This window comes from Eubalaena glacialis, chromosome 16 (genome assembly GCF_028564815.1).
Source record: "Eubalaena glacialis isolate mEubGla1 chromosome 16, mEubGla1.1.hap2.+ XY, whole genome shotgun sequence".
In the NCBI taxonomy this organism is placed as follows: Eukaryota; Metazoa; Chordata; class Mammalia; order Artiodactyla; family Balaenidae; genus Eubalaena; species Eubalaena glacialis.
Window position 1 is genome coordinate 2,564,769 of NC_083731.1, and position 19,894 is coordinate 2,584,662.

The following is a 19,894-nucleotide window of genomic DNA, read 5'->3' on the forward strand; positions in this document are numbered from 1 at the left end:
CGTGCTTGACCTCATCAGTAATCAGGGAAATACAAATACTGCAAGGGTAAATGTAAGACATCAAATTCTTCTGCTGGTTGTTCTGAATTCGTTTTTGGAGTATTGCCTCATTCCTACTACGGCCCTTAGTCTTAGAAACAGGGCTCTGTGGTTGTAAATGATCTGCATCTGAGAGCTGTCGGGGTCTGCTGGAACACCCCCCGCCCACCCTCTCATCACCACCCCAGTCAGGGCTGATGAACGAGGGTCGGGCCTGAGTTTTTGTGGCTCAAGGCAGCTGAGCCCGGCAGATTGCCCAATAGCTCCAATTCTGTGGTGGCCTTGCCCACTATTGACAAGCAGGGAAAATTATGACTTGCCCTTCTTTTCAACAACGTGGAAATCTCTGAAATGAGTAAGATGGAAACTTGCTGCCGAAAAACATATTATGGAGATTCTGGGTAGGTCTGCTATCTCCCAAGTAATCTTGTTCTTGTCACCACTTTGACAATGAGTCTCAAAGGAACTGGCAACTATATACTGATTGATAGTTCAATTGTCTTATGCCAGCAATTTTAACTTTGTTACTGCCTGGCATTATCACACGGTTTTATAGGTGTATTTTAGGTCCAGTATACAATGTTCAAGTGGATCTTTGGAGGATGATTTAAGAGCTTTGGGATCTTTCTAGAAGAAAATAGTAGCAGTACATTTCCTTTTCTAAAAAGCTACATGGAAAGAAAAATGATCACTGACCCCAAGAGAACCTGAACGCCCACAGACTACTGAAATAGCATTTTGGTGAGTAGCTATTTTATGTAGAAGTGAAGAAGATGTAAGACACAAGGTAGAGGAATGCAGGCGGCGAAGACTCCAAAACAGCCAGTAGCCTGATTACCAAACTATGTAGGGAAGAACCAGTCAGCCAAAATAGGTCAAGACAGGCAACCTTGCTGCCAGTTCCTGGGAGAAAACTCTTCTTAATTGCTGTTTTGGAAACTAATTGCACCGAACAGGAGGTCTTTAATTCAAAGGAACAGGGCCAAGTCACCCAGCTCTGTGGTACCTATACGGTACAGCATCTACAATGGATCAAACAGAAGCACGCAGCTCAGAGCAGCGTTTCAGGAGGGAGGTGGACGGCTAGTACTGGAAACCTGGGCAAACAAAGAGATGCACTTTGCTTTGAACCATAAGAGAATCCCAGAAATACTGGCCCGAGGAGGTTTCAGGCAGTTTTCAGAGTTGCTTAGATGAATTGTGAACAAACAGATGGGGAGTCTCAATAGATTTCAGGGGATTTGGCCCAATCAAGCTGGCACTGTGGCTGCGAAGGGCTCTGCGTTGTACTGTTCCTCCCCCCACCCCCCAGCTTCATTCCAACTTGCCACCCACGTCCACAATGAAGCCACTCAAGTAAAACATCGAGTTACAGCAGTATCTTTCCACCCTTGCCCTAACACCGCATCCCCTTCTAAACGCTGACACGCCAGTTGTCTGCTTAGTGACCATTATAATAGTGAAAATTCCTTTATTTAGCTTGCTTGAGATGAAGTCAAGCAGCCGTAAGAGGGACTTGCAAAAGAAAATCAAGTGCCATCCGCAGTTAAAGGGGCCGTGGAGAGCCTTGAAATCTTTCATGGTAAAACACAGCATCCATCCCATTTCATAAGAAAATTCTTACAGGGCTCCTCAGATTTGAAAAAAGAGCAATTCGTATTTAAAGAAAAATAAAATGCTTACTGTGTTGAAGCAATATACTTAGTGCATCTGCCACCCTTGGCTTTGACATTAAGAGATGAAAAGCCGGCTTCGTAAGATATAGTTTGGCGCGTTTTAAAGATTCCTCCTCTAGCTGTGATGGAATTATGCACTTTGCTCTCTTTTCCTACCAACATCATGGTGGTTATAATAGTCCTTTATTTCTTTTGTGGGTGATTGGGAATAGCACATGGAAATGTCCACGGAGCTGCATGAATCTGGAATAATCTGCTCGGGACAAACCCTTCAAGAAAAAGGAGGGATCCAACACCAGCTCTGTCACAACCTAGTGACGTTATTAGCATGTTACTGAATCCCTCTGGCTCCCCTTCCCTTCAGCGGTAAATAAGATGACTGCACCTGTTCCGTCTATTTACAAGGCTGCTGTGAGGATTAAAGGAGATGATGGCTACAAAAGAACTATAAGAAATATATAAGATAATCAGGAATAAGGACAAGAGGGCAGGGTGTTTTTTTTGCAGCATCCAGGGACACTGAGGCCGCCTACCCTCCAAATACCACATCTTCTGTCTCTTGTTGATTATCTTCTGTGTATTCTCTCTTCAGAACCATGAATTCCCACCTTGCCCCTTCCTAGTGGTTCTCACTATTGTCTAGGACTTTTAAGAAAGCCTTTGGGGGACTCCCCTGGCAGTCCAGTGGTTGGGACTTTGCCTTCCAATGCAGGGGGTGTGGGTTTGATCCCTGGTCGGGGAGCTAAGATCCCACATGCCTCGCAGCCAAAAACCAAAAAAACATAAAAAAAAAAAAAAAGAAAGCCTTCGGTATGTCAGGAGTCTCATCTCAGCTTTCTGGATTCTCTAAGTTAGGTATTCTTAAGAATTTAGTCTTTCTAACTTCAAGAAATCAAAACTCAGGTGAACTCCAGGTGATGTCAGTGATGGGGGATTGTTCTTGGAGGTGTACAGAGTGATGAAAGAGTTAATGTGGTGCCTTACACTCCTTTAAGTCTAGTATGGCTTTCAAACCACTAGCGTTTAAAAAATCAAATACCCCAGGGATTGAAGTAATGTTACAATCGACTTGTTCATAGGTCTAGACTTCCTCCATTTAATTTACTTATGCATCTTGTTCAGATGGGCATTTTTTTTAAATCTCTTTACCTGGTTATGGACTTTAAACATATTGTGCTAAAATAGAAGAATTTATCTTTGCCATAGTATGGGATCTCAGTGAAGTAGGAGCTTTGTTCCATGATATAGTTCTATGATGATCAATGGGCTTGACTTGGTAGAATGTTTTGTTCACCATTTCCAAAACAAGCCTTTAAAAATAGTGAATCATGTAATTTACTCAAAAAAATGATCTAATATATAAAATGACTTAATCAGTGAAATTAGATGACAGCATTAGTTTATCAAGGCTGGCACTTGACTAGGGCTTGGGTTCACAATTCTACCAGGAGCTGGCTGTGTGGTTACAGGCCGGTGTCTGTACCTCTCTGGGCCCCAAACTTACCTTTAGGAAGAGTTTGGACTAGTTGATCCCTAAGGTCTTACCTGCCTCTGAGCTTTGACACCTAAGGATGACCCCTTCACAAGGAAAATTTCCTTATATATCATTTTTCATATGGTACAATCATTGAATTAAACATGCTGTTAACACGTTGAACTATATATCTGCACCTTCAATTTCTTCTGAAAGCCCAGTGTTTTATTTTCATATTTCATGGAAGAAAGGAATGAAATAGAGAAAGATAATAAAATGCTTAATAGGCAAGTCTCCGCTTATACCGCATTTGTTTCACTGAACTTGATCAGCCTAGTTTGGCTCTTCCTCAATGTCAAACCAGAGTGAAAATTTGGACTAGTTTTATTTAATGTGGAGGGATTAGATTGAACAGGAAAAAATATCTGATTTGAGGAATTTTGAAAAGAGAAACAAAATTTTCCTTTTTTTTTTTTTAAAAAACAAGTCAACAATCCAGCTAAGAAGTCATGGCCCTCAGATAGAGGTTCTTCAGGGTGGTTTAAACAAACCGATAACACTTATCAGGAAAAAATTATTTTGTGCAGGTAAATGAGTGCTTCAGAAGTGTCTGAAGGAGATTTGTTTTCTTAAGCAGATTAAGTATCTTCCAATTAACTTTTTCAGACTATCCATATTAACTGAAAACTTCTTACCTATAGTCTACTGAAGACAAAGTCACAATTATTAGTCTAGATTAAGGAGGTTTATGGTACATGATTTATAGTTTAGAATTCTACCATCACCTAACAATCATTGAAAATACTGACGCTGTTTCATAAGTAAAATTTTAGGAAAATGTTATAAAAATCTATTTAGACCTTACTAAGTCTATGGGAAAATAATAATTTTGTGTATGTGACCACGAAAAGCTGTTTATGTTCACAATTTTGTTTTAAAGGGTAAATTTTTAAAAGATGACGTCTGAGGGCTAAAACTTCCCTCGGAACCAGTGCCTTAACTAATGATAAAAACAAAATTAGCTGGGTGTGGGTCACAGCAGGGGAACTATTTCTCTAGGGCTGCTGGGGGACTTTAACGCTTCAGTGACACCCACAGAATGAATTCCTCTCTTGAAACAACAAAAGCCAACTACTTCAAGCTGGATTTCTTTGTTTTTCATTCCAGCACCCCATCTCCAGCTCTTCATTATAAAAAGACATGAGCTTAAAAATTAGATAATCAACAAGGACCTGCTGTAGAGCACAGGGAACTCTACTCAATATTCTGTAAGAACCTATATGGGAAAAGAATCTGAAAAAGAATAGGTATATGTATGTGTATAAAAAAATAAACTATGATGTTCAATTAAAAAAACAAAACCAAACACCTGGGGCCATTTAAGAGGACCACTCTAAGGCACTCTCAGTTCTTTCTCTCTTAATGGCAAGAATCGAATGTAAAACGTAGGGCCATTTTGACCCTGAGATGGATGGGCCAGGATGGCTGGCTGGGTGGTAGTGGTGATGTAACAGTTGTTTTCTGGATGGGATCCAGTGTGGTCAGCGATGTGGGGAGAAGCTGTCTTCACTACGCAGAGAAGGTGACTGTGTGTGCTGAGCCCTGGGTAGGGGGTGGGGTGAGGACCTGAACATGTGGACGGAAGCCAGCCAGTGGGGGGCAGTGAACTAACCCATGCAGAGTGGCTGGTGAAGCCGAGATGTGGATGCCAGGAACCCTCCAGATGACAACCCATCAAAGTGGCTGAAACAGGGGTCCCTCGGGAGAGGGCCACCCAGGTTGGGAGGCAGCAGATGTAGGCGGGGGTGAATGCATGTGTGTTGGAAAAGGCACAGGTGTCTGAAGCTGAGTCTCTACAAGTGACTAAGTGAACGTTGCTTTAAGCTTCTGGGCGCAAAAGGGGTCTACACTGAACAGGGCTTTACCTTCAACCCAAGCTTGTTATCTACCCATGGTCAGGCTCTTTTGGGCACAGACTGGTCAAGTTTTTCAGTTGGCTTATGAGCTGCCATCTGAGGCTGTGAGTTTCCCTGATTTTTCAGCAATAACCCAACAGTCAAGCTAAGACCGTGTTATCCTCTTGTTGCCACGTAAATGAACAGATTAGGAATCAAGACGCTGGATGTAGATGGAGCCCCCTGGACATGACCCAAAAGAATCAGAATCACTAAGGAGGCAGCTGGACACGGTGCGGGGCAGTGGGATGAGCCGGGCCTGTGGAAGAGCCCGAGTCTCTGCGGAACCCCTGTCGTGAAGGCCACAGGAGCCTGAGAAGGGGCCCATGCAAACCAGGATCAGTGAAAACTCAAGTAACTCATGTCCACGAACAGCCTACCTAAGACACACCTGGGGCCTGCCATATGCGGATGGAGAGAGACACTGAAGGAGCATCTCTCCACCGAAAAGCCTTTGGAGTTACTCGCCAAGGCTCCACGACTCAGGGATGCAGGGGGGCTGTCACCAGGGAGAGCGGCAAGGAGGGACCTGGTCAAGTTCAAGGGATCATTGAGTTCAGGGGAGAGAACAGCAATCACGGCACCTGTAGGGGTGTTTATTCTACACCAGGCACTGTGTACGGTGCTTTATGCACCTTACGGAATTTAGTCCTTTTAGCATCTAGCTGAGGGAGGATTATAAACTCATTCTGCAGAGGAGGACCTGAAGATCTCACCCAAGGTCACAGTTCATGAAGCCACAGGAGCCGGACTCCAAGTCTGAAGCTCCTCCTCCCCTAAGGTTGCTGGGCAAATGTCATCTGAGCTCTAAGCAAATGACTTAGAATGAAGTTCTGGGAGGGGACACCTGCCCCTCCTCCCCCACCACAGGCAAAGCACAAATTCTGTACCTTGAAGGAGACAGGAAACCTTTAGGAATACAGCGTCTGAAGGGGAAATAAAGATGCACAAAGGGACCACGTGATTAAAGTCTACAGGAGGGACCTCGGTCATTGTGCAAATCAAGGGTTCACTACCTCCATTCACTAATCTTCCAAAATGATTTCCTTTGTAGACATTTGCCTAATAGGTCTGCCTACTTAATCTTTGCTTTTATCTCTAATATATGCTTGTCCTACATGGAATTTTCCAAAGGACTCCGTTTGGTAGATGCTTTAACCAGAGACGGTCAAACGCATGACTGACCATCACTGGGGAAAATCAAGTGTCATTCCACGAGGAACAGAGCTCCTTGAACAACTCAGAGAGAGAAGTGGGTGGAGGGAGTGTGCTTCCAATTTCATTTCAACAGGAAACAGGCTTCAAGTAAACTCTCCATGACGCAGGAGTGTTGTTTTCTGTTTCTAACACTTGGCTCTAAACAGTTACTCTGAAATGTGTTGATTTCTGATCACTACGTACACCCTTTGGGTTAAGCTGTTCAAATGATGATGACCTAAAGCTGATGGTGTTAAGAAGACCCATTTTTTTATGGGGATAAAGGTGTTTTCATGAAACAGGCCACGAGGCCCCTTCTCCCGGCCCCTTCCCTCCCCAAACAGGCTGTTTTTGCAACGCTCAGGGTCAAACTTGCTCTCAGGCAGGACATGACCCCGGGAGGCCTCAGCCAGCCCAACATGTCAAAAGATAATATGCTTAGCAAAGACAGAAATTCCTTAACCCTTCCAGAGAACAGCAGATGAAAACGATCTTTCTCTTATCTCTAGCTTTCCAAAAATCGCCTGGGCAAGCAAGCGAGCGGAGCGTGTTTTTTGGCAGCATTTTAGAAGACTGGCAGGACATTTTGGGGGAAACAAGCCTGGGGGGACGTTCTTTGATGGTGAGGAGGTGACTATTCAAAGGGCAAACAGAATCACAAGGCCCTAGAGACAACTGTCTAAGACTTGCTACCCAAACTGCGGTCCCTGGACCAGCGGTAGCTCGTCACCTGGGAGTGGGTTAGAAATGCAGAGTCCCAGGCCCTGCCAGGCCTGTAGAGTCTGAATCTGTGGAATCAAACGCACAGTCTGCCCAGCGCTGCTCTGGCTCAGCTCTTCCGACTCTAGCCAGGATCTCGGAGCAACATCTGTTGTGCTTTCTGTGGACTCTGTGTCAGCGATCGGCGTTTCCAGGGGAGGGTGACTTCCCAGTCAAGCCCCCTTCCCCCAGCGGCCTCACGATCTCGGGCCCAGTAGGGAGGGCGTCATGGGGCCAAGTTCAGTTATCACCTTGCCTGATAAGTAGGGGTTTGAATGACCTCCCCCCATTCCATCGGTTTGGTCCCTGGTCCACTTTCCACATTCTTACCCTCGACAGAGTTTCCAGAAGTACAAAGGAGGCCACTGGCCAACCTCCTCTGCCCTGAAGAAAAAGTCCAGCTCAGCCTGCAGACCTCACTGGCCGAATGCCGCCAGGAGACAGCTGGCACTCTGTCTTGCAGAGGAAGCATATTTTGCGTTAGTTTGACTTTGCAGACAAGCCGTCATCGTCTATCGACCCCAGTAGTTTTCATGCAGCAGTTCAAATCGAGTGGAGAGTGAGAAAGGAGGCTGCATCAGTGGCCGCAGGTGCGCGTTTCTGCGGGATGTGCCTTTGGCCCTGAGCAGCATGATTCGTGCTGGGATTCTGAACAAAAAGTCCCCAAGCACTGTGTGCCAGTTCTGACCAGGACTCCTGTCTTCCCAGCTTGCTTCCCTCCTGCTGGCGTCTGTCTGGGCTGTGAGTCAGATCCCAGCTCCCACGCTGGACCTGCACTGGATACTGGGCTCCCAGGACCGTGACCCTGGAGCTCACAGGGCTCTGGCTCAGGTTCGGCAGAAGAACAAGCGCTCCTTCCTTAGGAGTTTTCCACGGCGCCTGTGCCTGCCCTCCCATCATGAGCACAGCAGAGGCGGCAAGAGCCACCTCTGCTGACTTTCTGTCTGGGACTCTGACCCTCTGGCTGGCCTCTCGGCTTCCCTGCTGCTCACTCATTTAAACCCTGAGATTCACAATTGCAGAGGAATGAGTATTAGTTAAAGAGACATATTTAGCACCACTAAGTTAAAAGAGAAAAAAAACCCGCAGCAAGATGGGTGCCAGGCATCCCGGAGGCCCTCATGCCAATACCTGATGTCACCCCTGGCAGGTGGCTGCTTCTGGGACCCCCTCCTCCTCCTGGGTGTCAGGTTACAGCATCCTGACAGCTCCCATCCAGACCGTGCAGAAGAGAAGCTCAGAGTAGCTAGTGAGCCTGAAGCAAGCCCGTCTTTGGGATCCAAACTAGTGATGTGGCTAAAGGCCCTCAAACTCCCGCCACAGAATTCCAGGGGACTGGCTACAGGTTTTTACTGGATCGATACCTTTGTCCATTGGCTTCTCTCAGATTGAGAGGTTCAGCAGAGGGGGACTGGGGCAGGATGAGACCTTGGGCTTAGTGTGTCAGAAACAGTGCACCCGAGGGACCCACTCTATCAGGGAGTGGTCAACATCGGCCAGAAAGCAAGACCACATCAAGAGGAGAGGGGCCACCAGCGAGCCACACAGAAGTGGGAGGACCAATCTTAGAGACCCAAGTACAGAAGCCCCACGGCCAACGGGTCCACGTGCTTCTTCTAAACTTGACTCTAACCACCGAAACCTACCAGCCAAGAAAACAAAGCTGAACTTGAAAACAATAACTTAGAAAAGTACAGGAATATTATTCAGCCTCAAAAAGGAAGGAAATTCTGACACATGCTTCAACATGTCTGAACCTTCCAGACGTTATGCTAAGTGAGATCAGCCAGTCACAAAAAGACAAATACTGTATGACTCCACTTACATGAGGTCCCTAAAACAAGCAAACTCACAGAAACAGAGACTAGAGGTTTCCAGGAGCTGGGAGAGGGGAAGAGGGAGTTACGGTTTAATGGGACAGAGCTTCACTTTGGGATGAGGAAGAAAGTTCTGGAGATGGATGGAGATTGCACATCAACATGAATGTTCTTAATGCTACTGACTTGTACACTTAAAAATGGCTAAGATGGTAAATTTCATGTTGTGTGTGTTTCATCACCGTTTAAAAAAAAGTATAAAAGAATCAACAGAGGTTTGCACAAGATAGATACACAAGAGACCGGAGGTAACATTAAAAAGATCATTTTCAAGTGATTAGTTTACAAACACTGTATGTCTGTAGTGTATGTGACGTATGAATCACATGTCAAGGTTTTATTTTTTAATTTCAGGAAATTGATCTAATTTTTAACACATGAAATGCTTAGCAAGAATAGAGAGCTAAGACAAGTTTTTAATGTGAGGAGTTAAGAAAAACCTCATGAAGGCTGCCTTTTCTTCTATGTTTATCCTTAGAGACTCTAGTTAATTAAACCCCACGAGGAAGAAAAACCAACACGAAGGCAAAAATGTTGGCAGAATAAACAGCCTGTCTTTTGTTCTCACTCAATAACTAGAAGGATCGAGATTTTGCTAAAGGTACTGTAAACAGAGACAGACAATTCTAAAGATGGATGCAATGTATGTTTATATGTATACCCCCTTTTAAATAAGTTTACTTTCTTCTGCGACACTGCTCTGGCTTTGCTCTCTCGCTTTAATACAAAACAGAAGTGATGGTCCAGGTTTGACTTTGTTCCGGGAACTGGCCTTTCTAACCACCTGAAGGATCAGTGTGGTGCAGACAGACAGTCCCTGTTCTGGAATTTCTAGGCAGGAGTCAACGCTCTTTTCAACTGCGTTTACTTCCTAATTAAGGAATTTTGGGACTTACAAAAAAAAAAAATCCAGAGCGAGCATGACTAATCTTCCTTCCTTCCCCCTCTGGAGTAAAGTAAGTCATTTATTTCTAGAACATGAAATTCCAATCAGGCGAGAAGCAGAAAGTAGTTTGGGTGGAACAGTCAGATAAACGGTCGTTTCTGCTTGACCTCTTAAATGCACAGGGAAGGATTCACTGACTTTAGTTTTTGTGGAGACCAAAAAGGGTGCTGACCCTCTGGAGGATTTCTTATACCATGAAGGCTATGCTTGTACCAGTATCCATGGAGACCAATCACAGAGAGATAGAGAGGAAGCCCTTCACCAGTTCCGCTCAGGAAAAAGCCCAATTCTAGTGGCTACTGCTGTGGCAGCAAGAGGACTAGACGTTTCAAATGTGAAACATGTTATCAATTTTGATTTGCCAAGTGATACTGAGGAATATGTACATCGGATTGGCCACACAGGACGTGTAGGAAACCTTGGTCTTGCCACCTCATTTTCCAATGAAAGAAATATAAATATCACAAAGGATTTGTTGGCTCCTCTTGTTGAAGCTGACCAAGAAGCGCCATCTTGGTTAGAAAGTATGGCTTATGAACACCCCTACAAGGGTAGCAGTCGTGGGCATTCTAAGAGATTGAGTGGATGATTTGGTGCCCGAGACTATCGACAAAGTAGCAGTTCTGGAAGTCCTAGCTTTAGTAGTAGCCGTGCAAGCAGCAGCCGCAGGGGTCGAGGTGGTCATGGCAGCAGCAGAGGATGTGGTGGAGGTGGCTATGGAAGCTTCTACAACAGTGATGGATACGGAGGAAATTACAACTCTCAGGGGGTTGACTGGTGGAGCAGCTGAATCCGCTTCACAGCAAAGTCACCATTTCGAAAAAGCTAATATGGAAACCACATGTAACTGAGACTATATCGTGTAGCTTCAAGATCTAGCACTACATTACCAGCTGTGATTCTCCTGAAAATTCAAGGGAGCTCAAAGCCAAAGGAAGAAAAGAAAGGAACAATCAACAACCCTATTAAGAAGCTGGTGTGAAAACTTAGCTGCTGTAGTTTGGATTAACTCCCCTTCTGCTTATTTCCATCCCAAACTGCATTTATAATTTTGTGACTGAGGACCGTTTGTTTGTTAATGTACTGTGACTTTAACTTCAGGCAACTTATTATTTTGATGTCCTGTTGGGTCAGTAATGCTCAAGTTTTCAATTGTTTTGACAAAATAAATTCACTGAACTTGGGCTAAAATCAAACCTTGGCACACAGGTGTGATACAACTTAACAGGAATCATCAATTCATCTGTAAATATTATAAAGGAAAAAATCTTGGGCTGTCTCCTGCGTTAGGACTTTTTGATACTTGCAGAGAGGGTAGGAAAACACCTTACAGCAGAATTAGTTTCCAATGTGGCAGACTGTACTAAGTTGAAGTTCTGACTTGCTCACTGTATCCTGGATAGGCACTTGTAGTCTTTAAATAAGCCATTCCAGTCATGATGAGGTGGCATGTATGAATACATCCATACATTTTTCAAAGCACTCTTCGAAGTTAATGCAAGTAAATACAGCATTTCCTCCTTTAATGTTTAGGTTACTAATTCTAAGCTAGGCAGATGTGGGCATATTATTATAGGAAAAGTTTAAAAGTTTTGATAACAAATGTGTTTAGGGGAAATTTCATCTAATTACATGTTTTTAATGCCTGCCGTAAATAAAATTGAAGTCGTAGAATGGCTGACCATGCCAGTGACCAGTCCTTTTAAGGACCTGCTTGGATTTTGGTCTTTAATGCATGCTAGTGTTGATGTTTTTTGGTTGAGAGGATATAAGCAGGAAGAATTATGCAGCAGGCTTTTATTTTAATGCAGATTCTCTTTTTTCTGTTTAAGCTGCGCTGAAATGTTAAAATGGCTTACACTTGTAGAATTTGTAAATCAGAGTAGCTACAAACTCTGAAATTCTTGAGATCACACAGGTTGGCAATATGTACTAAACTGCACAAGGTGTTATTTCTATATAGTGCAGTTTTCATGTATTTTAGTTGCATAGGTTTCCATTGTATTTATAGTCGCTTTCTGCTAGATTTGACCAAAGATGATTGTTCACCAACTAAAAATGCCTCTGCCACTTGGAATTTTGTGCTCATTTTGTGGTTGGAATATAGTGATCTTTATAGACTAATATTTACAATGGCATAAGGCGGCAAAAATTTCTTAAAGTGCAGTAGATTTTCAAGTGTACTCTGCCTTGTTCTAAAACTTTATTAGGTAGATGCACTTGACAGTATTGAGGTCATTTGTTATGGTGCTATTTCAATTAGTATAGATTTAGACTCTTGTACATTTTGCCCATAAATTTTTACAAAATGCTTATTTTATTGCACATTCAGAGAATTTTAGATATATGTCTTGTGTGTGTGTCCTTAAACTTCCAAACTTATTTTGTCTCTTGGAAATTGTTGAACGCAGCGTGTTAAGAACTAGATTCTAAAATTTTATTTGGGACCATGGAATGATAGTTGAGAAGAAAACTATTTGCACACGACAGATTTTAGATACTTTTTGCTGCTAGTTTGTGTAATATTTATTGAACATTTTGACAAATATTTATTTTTGTAAGCCTAAAATGATTATTTGAAAGTTTAAAGAAACTTGACCAAAAGACAGTATGAAAACACTCGCACTTGAATATTGAATGTCACCGTATGTGAAATAAAATATTTCAGGGTAGTGTGAGCTTTTAATGTTAAGTCCTATTAAACGTGAGTCAAATTAAGCAGACCCAGCATTGGCAATGTAGGTAGCTGTAACTTTCTGACAAAATTTAAGGCAAAATTGGCAACTTGAAATTATAACATGCCAAGGTTTTGATACATTTGTCTTAAAATATTAACGAAACACTTCTAAACACTGCTATGAAGTGTCCACATTTCCAAAGGTTCTCAGAATTTTATTTAGTACATATTTTGTTTTGCTTGGTTTTCAGTGTCTGCATATTGCGGTTCTCGAACATGTGGTTATCTTTGTGTATGGCCATAATCAGTGACTTTTAGATTCAGTTTTGTCAGCCAGCAATATTTTCAGTAAATAAGAATGGAATTAAATTTGCTGAATGTAAACATCGAACCTCAAGTCACTGTAAGTTTAGTAATTGCTTAATGTATTAGTTTTAGATGCTAGCACTGCATGTGCTATGTTTTTTCTGATTTTACTAAAATAAAGAGTTGAATACCAAAAAAAAAAAAAAAAAAAAAAGCAAAGAAATCGCTCGCCAGTCGCAGTTCAGGGGCTCAGGCTCACCCACCACGAGTCACAGAGCAGGAGCTCAGGCTCACCCGCCAATCACAGGGCAGGAGCTCAAGCTCACCCGCCAATCACAGGGCAGGAGCTCAGGTTCACCCACCAATCACAGGGCAGGAGCTCAGGCTCACCCGCCAATCTCAGGGCAGGAGCTCAGGCTCACTTGCGAATTACAGCGCAGGGGCTCAGCTGTGGCGCCAATCCACCCACGTGGCAGAGCCGGGGTCCAAGGACCGGGTCACCAGGGGCCGGAGGGGCTCCGGGCTGCGTACAGCAGGCTGTGCCTCAGCGGCCCAGGGCTTGGGGCTGCGTTCGGCGGGTGCAGGGCCCAGGGCTGGAGAACTTGGTGAACAGAGCAAAAATCGGACTCTCGATCTTAAAGGGCGAGCCGGTCTCGGCGTGGCTTTGAAATTCCCTTAAGTCACCTGAGGGTGTCCCCGGGGCTGGGCCCCCCACCAGCATTCTGGAGCATTCCCCAGGTGACGGCCACGGCAGCCAGGTTGACAGACACTGCTTAACCCATATGCCTGCCCCCCCCCACCCCCCCCCCCACCACCCGGCAGCAGCTCACTCAAAATTTCACAAAGCTCCCCGGGTCATCCTCACCTCCTGACGGGCCGAGGTCCACTGGTTTCATAGGAAACTAGAGGCAAATTCTGCATGTAAGTAACTGCTGTCAGATCCACTTTTGAGCAAAGTTTTACATCTAGAAGGGCACAGGGTGTCAGTGAAGAAATTTTGGAATGGGAGTGAAAAAAAGGCAAATAGAATCTGTAAAGAGATATTTGTATCTCTTTTCTCCCCAGCTTCTTTGGTGGGACTCCACTGACTTGAATTGGGAGAGGCTGGCTTTTGTCTTCCATCTCCTGGCAAGAACAATTCAAGGGGAAAAGGAGAGTGATGTGCTGATACAAGTACTCCTGCTGGGAGGGGAGAGAGGGAGGGGAGACGGGTGTGTGTGTGTGTGTCCACTTATAACTGGATGGAGGGGTCCCTTCCCTGGTCGGGGTACCCTTTCCTCCCTGCACAGGCAGCCAGAGCTGAGTGACCTGGCTGAGCTTCCATTTTAATCAAGAGCAGACCTGACAACTATACATACTGTTCCTACTGTAATTGAGTTGCTCTGGTTCCTCAGAGAATCACTTGGGAGAATATGAAGACTACATTCTCCTTCGAAACCCCAGGAAATCTGTTAAGGCTTTGAAGGAATGCTTCACATCATGCCTCGAAGGCCTGTTCTTCTGTGATGTTGGGAACCAGACCCATTACCAGCCAGAAAGGTTGCTGAACTGACCTCTCCTTTGACGAGCCTTCTTTTAAAACAGGAATGATTTTTGCCCAAATTGTCATTTTGTTTTTAACTTTGCAGCTTTTTAGGATTGCAATGAAAATGAACGTGTTTGCTCTTCTGCAGTTTCACAAAAGCCAAGGCAGACAGCTGAAAAATCACTGCACCATGCGACTTCACAAGAAACGCATTGATTTTTCCAGCCTCTGGCATCTTGATACTGATAAGCAGACACAAAAACTGATGTCTACACGCACTGGTAAGGTTTACAAATCATTTCAGACTGTTTGCTGCTAATATTCCTTGTTTTGAAACGGGAAGGGGGAGGCTGGGCCATAAAAGCTGATGACTAAGACGAAGGAAATCCTGTCTGAGCTAAGATTGTCTTGGAGGGGAGGGGCGGGGCAGGGAGGGAAGCTGCCAGACCTGGTGGGAGCTGGTAGGAAAGGAAGGTGCTTTTCAGATAGGAAAGGAGAGTATCTCAGGCCCGTATTTGGTCCTTCATTGCAACTTGGAAGGTTGTTACAATTCGGACCGTGACCAAGTAAGGAAGAAAGGGAAGGGGGTGATTTTCCCCCTGGAATTTCCAGCTGCACTCTTGTTTGAGGCCACCCACTGGCCTTGCTCACCTGGGCGCTCAGGAGGAAACGGGTGGGTGTATGTCCTGTTCATCCTGGCTGTGGAACCACAGCAGCGAGTGAGCACTGCTGAGGCCCTGTTAGGCAAAGGCTGGGGGATCTCTCTGCTCCTTCGAGAAAGACATCCTCTCCTAAGGTTCTGTGGTGTGTTTTCTGTGCCACATTGCCAAACCAAAGCCTCTAGAGTTTTCTTGCTCTGTTAAATGATACTTGGGTCTCAGAATTCTTCGAACAAAATGTTCTTTGTTTGTAAGTCTTTCCATTTGTTCTGGAAATAATTTAGTTACACCTTGACCTAACTTTAATTGAAATTAACATTCTTCCCTTGGCGGGTGTTTTTCAAACTTAAGAAAATACAAACAACTGTCCAAAGGCTTTGGGAAGACTCCCCTGCACCCATCTCGCCAAGTGGACACGTGAGCGTCAGCGAGAGTGTCCCCAGCTCAGGCTCCTGGCATTACAGCTGCTCCCTACCAGGCAGGGTCCAGTGCCCGTGGCGCCCATAAGTGTGAGGACCAGAACCTTCTTCCCCACGGTCCCCTCCCACATCCCTCAGTCCCTCTGGCCTGCTGTGCCCACGCCATGTCCGCCTCTGCCCGAGGGCCTGTCTCAGCAGGGACCCTCCTTTCCTCTGCCCCCAGGGCCACACGCACGGCATGTGTGTCACGGCAAAGAGCCCGCAATGGCTCTTCTCTCCTCTAAAGTAGGACCTCTGCGGGCTGCCCGCTCCTCATGGACAGCACGTTTAACTTAAAAATTCCATCAGACAATTGGATACTCCTACCCCGAACACACAAACACACGCATACACACACACGTGCACGTGCTCAGAACATTCCCCTTGCTGCTCCTGGGCTGTCCTCCTCTGCGACACAGCCCCGAGCCCACGAGAGGATTGATGTACATAACTTGTGAGTGAACATTAGTAGTAGAATCGAGACATGTTGTTTGGCGAACGGATTTCACATCAATGAACTTGTGACACAGATACTAACATTCCTGTCTGACACATGAAGAAAAGGACATAGAGAAGGAAAAGTGGCTTTTCCTGGTCACTGGACTCCAACCCAGATGCTCCAACGCTTTTTAACAGACCACGCCTGTCTACCTGCGGGCATGTGGGAACTCCGGTGAAAAACACCAGAACAGAAAACAAAGCAGGGAAAGCAGACCCCGAGGTAGGGAAGCTGCCACTGGTCCAGGAAAAATGCAGCCTGTCATCATAACACTGCTGTCCACGGGGGTCCCCTGCACAGCTAAAGTAATTTTAGGAAGGTCTCTTACTCCCCAGGGGGTTTAAGTAAATCTTTCTCCAGGTCAGGACTGACTATTTTCCAACAGCCTCTCTATCTGCTCCGAGACAATGCTGTGCTTGCATGCCTCTGCCCCCCACGTGCCTGTGGGGCATTCATCTCCCCGGCCTGGGAGTTCGAAAAGGACCTGGAGAAGGAGGGTTTGGGGACTCTGTCCTGCTGATTGGACCCCCCGGCCAGCGTGTGTGTCCCCCTTGGTCATCCTCCAGCGGTCTTTCCTCATGCAGCCATTCTAGTCTTTGTTTCTCAGAGTTTGGGAGCCGCTAGTCATCCACACTTGTAGGTCAGCCTCTCTGCAGAGGGACCCCAGAATGAAAGGTCTGCCTGATGCGTCCTCGAGACCGTCATTCTCCTCCTGCCTGGGCAGCCCTTGGGGAGAAAGGAGCTAGGGCCCTCCAAAGGGCGCGTGTGTGTGCGCTTGTGTGTTCTATGTTCTTTATTTCTCTCTCTCATCTCCATATCTATCTATCTCTCCATCCATCTACTATCTATCTATCCATCTATCATCTATCAATTTATCTATCATCTATATCTATCTTTCTCTATCAATCATCTACCGTCTATCATCTATCTATATTCCCCATAGATAAATAATATATACATATATTTACATATAATATACACATGTATATTTTACATAGCCAAGATTTTGCATATTTTGAGTATGCACACATACTCTATGGCTAGGGATTTGTTGGCCTAGCACCGTGGTTAAGAGCAGAGGTTATGGAATCAGCCAGTCCGGGGCTTCACTCCCAACTTTATTCCTTGTTGACCTTAACAAGTGCCCTAACCTGTGTGCCTCAGTCTGCACATCTGTAAAGTGGGATAATCACAGAACTGTGGGTGTTTAGCAGCTACTGTGTGTCAGTGGCTGGGATCAGTTCCTGGCACCAAATTGCTGTGTTTCCCCTGTGGGAGATTTTAGCTGTTCCTGGGGTTCTGAAATGCTAGAAACTTCCTTAGGGGTTCCTCTTTCTTATGTTGATCCCAGGGGAGCCCACAAAGACCCTCCCAGGGGACCCCTCCTTTTCTCCAACCTGGAGCCAGTGGAGGGCAGAGGAGGCGGGAGGGCTCCCCGTTCCCTGTGTCGCTCCTTCCTGACATCAGTTTGCGTTATTGCCCAGCTGTTGATAATAGCCTCTCTTTTTTCGAATGGACAAACCACAGCCTGGGAGGCATCCCAGGGAGCACGTGTCTTTGACCGTGTCCACAAGCAGAGGCCCTTTCCTCTGCTCTTATGGGGCCCACACCACTCCACAAAGTCAGACACGCACCCAAACGTGCTCAACACGCAGGAAAACACACTGTTATGTAATTCCCACCACGTACCAGAAAATCAGTCTGTAATTCTTCTGTAATTCCCACATGGGAGATCACTGAAGTGGGCAAATGCAGCAAAATAGGAATTTTAGGGGTGGGCCTGAAACAATCCCTCGGAAAAAAGGCAAATCTTTCACAGACAAATCAGCACTTCCTTTATCATCAGGTACAGAGAGCTTTAGCCAGTGGGGGGTAGCATTTAATTGGGGAAAAACAACCAAACTGAGAAAAACTACATTTTAATCTACTCTTTCCTAGTTGTTCCATGACTGTCCTTCTCATCCAGAAGGTTTGTTTCAGCACTTTCAGCTTGCTATACCTTCACTCATTTACGGCACAGATGCTTTACTGGGTGCCTGCTGTGTTTCAGGCCCTGGATCATACGATGTAGCCGTGAATGAGACAGGAGGAAAGACGTCATGTGCCCTAAGCCTTGGGCTGTGGTGGCAGAGATTCCAGCGGGGATAAAATTACGTGAGAAAAGACAAACGCTTAATGTCTACAGGGCTTATGGATGATGATTTAAAATCCTGGCTCTCTAACGGTAATTTTGGGAGGGCACTTTAATTAGACTCTGCAATGGCTCATTTCCAAGGGATAGGGGCTCCAGCTGGCCGCGGGATGCTGACACTGGCTACGCGAGGCCTCTGACAGGCCAGGGGCAGGGTGTCCTTCAGGTCACGGGGCTTCAGGCTACTTCGAGGAGAGAGATCGGGCGTGGGCGAAGCTGCAAAACAGAGCTGGCAATGGCTGCTCTGTTCCTGCAGGGTGGTGACACAGGCAAAAGTGCCAGGTGACAGCCGCTGGCCGTTGGCCATCCTTGTTCCTGGCCCTTGTCCCCAGCCCATAACTGCAGTAGAAGTTGTGGCCACTTGGAGATTGCTAACTCCAAATTCTGTAGTGGCCTGCTGCAATGCAGGGAGCGCGTATGGAGGGGGGCTCGGGGACCCCGGACGTGCCACTTTCTCATCCTCGCTGTGCCCTGGGTGTCCTAGGCATGCAAGAAGCTGGTGGTGGGCTTTCCTTTCCCATACGGCCAGCCCCTATGGACGGGACACTGGCCTGACAAATTAGTGAGCGAGCCAGAGGTGTGAGCATGTAAAAGCCCTCCTGGAAATGACACCATCCTGCAAACCTGCTGTGCCATCTCGAGCTCAGGAAACAACTGTGCAACCGTGTTCCTGCCCTGGTCAGTCGGTCAAGAAGAGGGAGGCCATTGTAGCTCAGCCCTGGAGCCCCTCGGAGATGCCAAGCTGTGGAATCTCCACTGGGGCGCCTTCCCTCCCCTCTCCCCATAAAGAACCCCACCCAAGTTAGGGGAACAAAAGCCCTTTCCCCAGGCAGGGGCCACTTCTGCTAGATTTCCAAGGACACAGAAGTGCCTTTTGTTTGCTTTTTTCTATCAGAGCAAAGCATGGGGACACTGTCTCCCTTTTGCTGACCCCCAGTGTACAGCTTGCTGCTTCTCTGCTCTCTCTGCACCTGTCTGGACTCGGCACGCCAGATGTGACTGATTCATGGCTTCTAAGGGCAGGTTTTTATTCTGAAATGAATTATATTTGCTGAAGAGTTGCAAAGAGAATTCGGAGAGTCCCCACACAACCCTTCACGCAGACATGATGATGTGATGTCAACATCTTACACAACCTCAGCCCATTTTGTCAAAACTAGAAATGAACATGAGCACATCCACTAAACCACAGACTCTATCAGAATTGCACCAGTTTTTCCACCAGTATTCTCTCTCCCTTCCAGGATCCGATTCAGGATACCGCACGGCACTTAGAGGAGCACTTTCTTTACAAAAGAACTCGTTGCTTCAGAAGGCAGCCGCATTCAGGGTAGCAGAATCCGTCGGAACAGAACACCCAGTGCACAACAGGAGCGGCAGGAGATGGGAGACCCCGACACGGAGACCAGGTCCACGTGCCCGGGGGCTCGGAATCTAGTGGGTGGGGCAGAGCTGCTCGCATGTCCCTTGAAAGTCACTCCCTGACCACATGGAGGGGGCTGGAGAAACCCATGCAGTCTCCCTAAGATTAGACACCTTCTAATCTTCTTTCATGGATAAAAAAAAAAAAAAAAAATCACACAGCCCCAGGGAGGCGATGAAATCAAGGTTAGTGAGTCATTCAGGCCTGTCCCAGGAGAGTCTCCTTAGCGGTGG

General features: G+C 46.0%; 1 protein-coding gene and 1 pseudogene across 1 annotated transcript in view; one reads left to right on the top strand and one right to left on the bottom strand.

The window, feature by feature from the left end:
* COL4A2 (collagen type IV alpha 2 chain) overlaps positions 1 to 19,894 on the bottom strand; it is a 176,165-nt gene that overhangs the window by 147,702 nt on the left and 8,569 nt on the right. The window lies entirely within an intron of this gene.
* LOC133076512 (ATP-dependent RNA helicase DDX3X-like) lies at positions 9,956 to 10,713 on the top strand (annotated as a pseudogene).